The 5,736-nt window shown below is 36.7% G+C and overlaps 1 pseudogene; it reads right to left on the reverse strand.

Moving 5' to 3' along the window:
- LOC130719114 (F-box protein At4g22280-like) lies at positions 1-3,647 on the reverse strand (annotated as a pseudogene).
- Between the last annotated feature and the right edge of the window lie 2,089 nt (positions 3,648-5,736).

Consider the following 5,736-nt stretch of genomic DNA (forward strand, 5'->3'; position numbering starts at 1 on the left):
CAAACCACCAATAACTTTCTTTCATTTGATACAAGAAACTGCATTTCCCCCATCCTTGCTATAGACTATAGAGCGTCGACTAGAAGTGAGATCAGATACAACCAAGTAAGTGAGCATGTCCAATTCCTTTCTCTACCGAAAGACTCATAAGGATAATAGGATACAACTAAAAAGAAGGAAAACAGAAATGAACAAGGAAGATTAAAACTACAGTAATTATAAGCAACTATCCATAAAAGTTGAATGCATATATCATCCTGAGCACCTTTGAAGCAAAAACTCAACTACTCCATCAGACTTAGATGAAGATGATTCTTCCTTACTCGCTCTCGTAACTTGGGAGCAGCAGCTTTCCGTGACCAGGCAGATACTTTCTGTAACTTGACTTCTCTAATTATCATAAAAAAAATCCATATATTAGTGGTTTCTGATATACTTTTAATGACTTCAACAAGGTATCCAATATAGGAACCTTAAGCTTCGATAAATGAGGAGTTAAGAAGAGAACCTAAGCAATAAGGGATGAGGATGAGTTAGGATCGATATAATGCAAGTCAAATTGATTTTTGACAAAAACATGGAATGAAAGCAACATCTCAAAAATAAAGCCTTGAAACATGCAATGTGAAGATAATGCTTGTGAAGAGAACCTTTAGAAGGGATCGGAAAGTGATGCAGATAATGCTAGAGGCAGAAGTTGATACCTATGCTCAAGTTAACAAAATGGGAGGACAACTTTGCATACTAATCAACCATGTGGACTTGGTTAAGCTATCCAATTCTTTAAAGGAAATTTTAATGCTGAAAGTAAATAACAAAGGTCTGAAGGAAGATACATCAAAGAGCTCAGATACAGAACTTGATCACGACCCAAATAATAGGAAGGATCAAATTAAAAACTGGCATGCTGTTCCGTTCTCACATCCATATGATAGCATCAAGATTTATTTGGAATAAGAGACATATCAGTAATGGAAGCAAGGATGGATCCTTCCATTTCTCTTATTAAAACAATGACATTAGATGTTGAATGAGTTTTATTTATCATCTGTATATGCTTGCCTAAAGGGCAATCAATTTTTGGTTTTAAAGTACAATGTACGACTCTCATTTGTAGAGGCCAACTAAAGGAAAGCAAATACCAGATAGTTACGTATCCTATCCTTCAAAATAACATAAAGAATCAAATAAAATTGATCCATTGTTGTATTTATTGTTTTTCTTCAACAATAACAAATGTTGAAATAAAATGTTTGGCAGTTCAATCATATGATACTAAAATAAATAATTTCCATGAAAATGTTTTTCATGGAGATTGGAGTATCAATTCTCTTATATACAAACAGGGAGCATTTAATGCATGTTACACATGTAAAACAACACAACACAAGTAGCTGAGTCATAGTAGAACCTGTGATTCTATCTATTGTGATGGTGGTTGATGCATAACACAAATAGTTTTAGGAAAAAAAGGGAAACAAATGAAGGGTGATAAAGGTTGAGCATGAGAAGTGGACTTGAGGAAGAGAGTTGTCAAGAAATGGAAGAAAAAGTTGAACATTTTTTTGTTGTTGAATGCAGTGCATGGTTAAATAAGTAAAAAAAAAAATTGTCCTATCCTTCACCTTCAATTTTATCTAGTCACATGATCATTCTTAAAATCAAACATGAACCAGGTATTTATGTGCCATCTAGCACTTCATGTTGAGCAAATTAAATGCACGCAGATTCTACTTCTTTCTTCAACATCTAAGAATTGGTTCTTTCATTGTTCTCATCAACCTTCATAAACCTCAAGAGTCAAGACAAGGATTTAACACAAAACACCAATAACGTTCTTTCATTTAACACAGCAGCTGCATAACTCCATTCCCCATCCTAGCTAAACAGCGTGAACTCAAGCTGAGACAGTATACAATCATCTTACCTTCTTCAAAAAGTTGATTGTCAATTTCATCATAAGCGATCTATGATTTTAACTTCTGCTGACGGCGAGTTTTGAATCAAAAAGTTCACTATTCCATCAAGTAAAGGTGTCTTTCGCTCCCGTCTTGTTTTCCAAAATATGGCAGCTTCTTTCCGTAACTTGGCAGCTTCTTTCCGTGTCTCAGTAGCTGCTTTCTCTAACATCGCATCTCTCATTCTCCTTTTCATCAATTCTGGAAGGAGTTCCCGTTTTATTTTCAATCTCTTCAAGTTAGCCAATGAAGGGAGCTTAATCTTCAATAAATCAGGAACTAATAAAAGAACCTAAGCAGTGAGGGAGAATTAGATAATAGGCTAAAAAGCACTTTTGGCCCCTGATGTTTCAACTTTGTGCAAATTCTGCCCCTACTCTATTTTTGTCGATGTTTCTACCCCTCATGTTTTCAAACAGTGCATTGTCTACCCCTCATGTTTTCAAACAGTGCACCGTCTACCCCTGACGGAGGGGTAGACGGTGCACTGTTTGAAAACATGAGGGGTAGAAACATCAACAAAAATAGATAGGGGCAGAACTTGCACAAACTTGAAACATCAGGGGCCAAAAATGCTTTTTAGCCTAGATAATACAAGACAATTGAATTTTAACAAAAAATTGAATGTAAGAAAACATCTTTAGTAAGAAAGTAAAAACAAAGCCTTAAAACATCCCACGGTACCTGGAGAGTATTTGAAGAAACCGTCAATGATCTTATATTAACAAGACCTCGCAGCCAGCTAAGTAGAACCTGAGGAGGCTCACGGAAATATAAGCACCTATCTGCATAAAGATTTACTTCCTTAACAGAAGAAAGACCGCTCCCACAGAGGTAGTTATCAGGAAAATCTGTACAAGTGAACCTATAAAGACATGGTGTGGATAGCTCAATAGAGTAGTCCCCACTAGGACGCAGAGTTAAATTGACGAGCGTCATGCTTGATATGCAGAGTCCGTGCATCCTTTAGCTTACAATAATCAATGATCAAACTATTCAATCTGTTAAACTCAGAAAATGGGTCGGCGTGGTCGTTGCCGTTTGAGCAAAAGATGAAATTCCCCAGATGCAAGGTGGTTAGTGCTGGCAAATTCAGAGATTCAGGCAATAAAGTGCTACCACTACTGCAACCTTTAGGGCAAACTACGAGCTTAAGAGATGTTAAAGTATGGCATGTGAAAATGCAAGGGAGCAGGTGCCGCATGTCACATTCTACATAGATTCCTAATCGTTGGACATTGCGTGAAACCGCGTAGTCTACGATTCTTTTGATGAGGGGAGGCTGGATGGTACCAACACGCTCAAAATCTAGACCGTGCAGCGCAGTTGAGCCATCACGACGGGTCAAAATGGTGGACACAAATTTGGTGAAAAAGATTAAGCTTGAAAAATCTGAGGAGAGTAAAGTAAGGTCTGGAAGGCGTTTCCAAAGATCCTTCCATCTTGTGGATAATATGCATGTTTGAACTGCATATTTGGCTTTCAGAAATGACAAAATGTGAAGGAGAACACCATCTGGCAAGTCACTGAGCCTGTCTTTGTTGTCTTCAATTTCAGTCTCACTCTCACTGTTTCTTCCTCTCTTGGCATTCGGCGGAATCAACATCTCATCCATTGAATTAGACATTCAGATAACTACCTACCTAAGCATACAAAGCCAAAGAAATAGAATGATTTTTCTGCAATCTAAATCAAGGAACACAAACTAGAGAGACAGAGCAGCAATTATACAGCAAGATGAAATTCATTCGGGGAATGAGAAATTATTGTAAATAGTCATCATCTTTGAAAAGTTTTTGGAGCGGATCCTCGCCGGAGGAGCTCCAGCGAGTGCTTAAATGGCATGCTTACGGAGTTTAATGAGGTGACGTGGATTAAAAAAAAAATAAAAAAATATTACAAGTCAGATTTTTTAACTTAATTAACATATTGCTAATTATGTTATAACCCTAACTAAATCAACTAAATTAATTTCACCCCCCCAAGCTTATCTCAATTCACCCAAATCCCCAATTCATATCTTCTTCATTAACATGAATCTTCTTCAAACAAGTTTAAAAAATATAAGAATCATTGGATTTTACTATTACGACCACTTATAATAGATTTCCAGTTACCAAAATAGTTCCATATCAAATATTGAGAACCAGGAGATTGAGACCCAGAAGTGGTGGTGGGCAGCATGAGATGCGTGGGCAGCTTACACAAACCTCCTTTAAATTGTTCTTTTCAAATAGCTTGGTATGACCCTGCACTAGAACAAAATGCTTCTGCTACCCCATCCCACACACGCAGCACACACCCACCTTCCAAAAAGCAAGGCACCTCTCCAATCGAAACACCAGTGGGTGAGGAAGAAAACACACAAGGTTCAAATGGGTAATCATAGACAGCCCTCAGAATTAGTGGCGGTGGCCAAGCCGTGAGTGGTGGTGGTGGCCAAGATTCTCGTTCGCGAGCCCTAGATCCACACCCACTACCATCAGTAACTTCTATTCATCCCAAATTTCTGCTTCATCTTCTTCAATCTTTAATCTCGTTCTCTGTTCCTCTCTCTCACCTTCTTCTCCTTCTCCTATGATAAACCTAGATCCAAACCCAAAATTTCGGATCCAAACCCAGATATTCAGAACCGAACTCAAGCCTCTTCTCCTTGTCGTTTTTCTTTCTTTCTTCTCCCCTTTCTAGTAACAGAACATGATGAACCAGAGGAGGAAGAAGAATAAGAGGGGAAGAAGTTATGAACCCTAATTTGTTTTGTCTGAATTGGGGATTTGGGTTAGTTGGGGTGAATTGAGATAACTTTGGGGAAATTAATTTAGTTGATTTAATTAGGTTTATAACACAATTAGGAATATGTTAATTAAATTTAAAAATCTGACTTGTTAATTTTTTAATTTTTTAATTTTTTATAATCCACGTCACCTCATTAAACACAGTCAGCATGCCATTTAAGCACTCGCCGAAGCTCCGACCTCCGGCGAGGATCCGCTCCAAAAACTTTTTAAAGATGAGGACCATTTACAATAATTTTTCCGGCGAGGGACCTAGGTCAGACGGTGACACAAAGACAGGGACTAATATGATGCTTAACCCTAAAACATATAATTGACTGTGACAAAATACAGGCATAGTTTAATGACTGACCTTGGTTTTTTTATTGTCATTTCGTAACAAATTTTTGTGGGCAATTATTGTTGGTGCACAATGAGTAAGAGTGTTATATGAGTGATTTGTAACTGAAGAGGGAAAAAGGCATAATAACTAACGGAAAAAAGGGACCAAACTGGTCGATTTTCAATGAAATTGAAATGAGAGTAGTTTTAATTTGATATAACATAAATTTAATTACTTTTTTGGTTTAGAATTGAAATGAAGTAACTAAGTTTAGTATTTTTTTCCTTATACCGATTAAGTCATTGCAATCATGTTATCAATTGTGTTGATTTTTTTTTATCCAGGTTGATGTAGTTGTTTACAAATGTTGATGACATTGAAGAAGTTCTTTTAAAGTCAGTTTCACAAATATAAAAAGTAGATTTCTATCTAGTTGATGTAGTTGTTTACAAATGTTGATGGCATTGAAGAAGTTCTTTTAAAGTCAGTTTCACAAATATAAAAAGTAGATTTCTATCTAGCTGGACTTTTGTTCTCTTTGAAGGATTGAGTTGGGTTGATTTTTTGTTGTCCATAATGACAAAATATGACAATATTGAGAAGTGTAAGATTCTTATTTCTCATCACATCATAAGTGAAGGACTTAATGAGCAATACACTT

Source organism: Lotus japonicus, chromosome 1 (genome assembly GCF_012489685.1).
Source record: "Lotus japonicus ecotype B-129 chromosome 1, LjGifu_v1.2".
Taxonomy (NCBI): Eukaryota; Viridiplantae; Streptophyta; class Magnoliopsida; order Fabales; family Fabaceae; genus Lotus; species Lotus japonicus.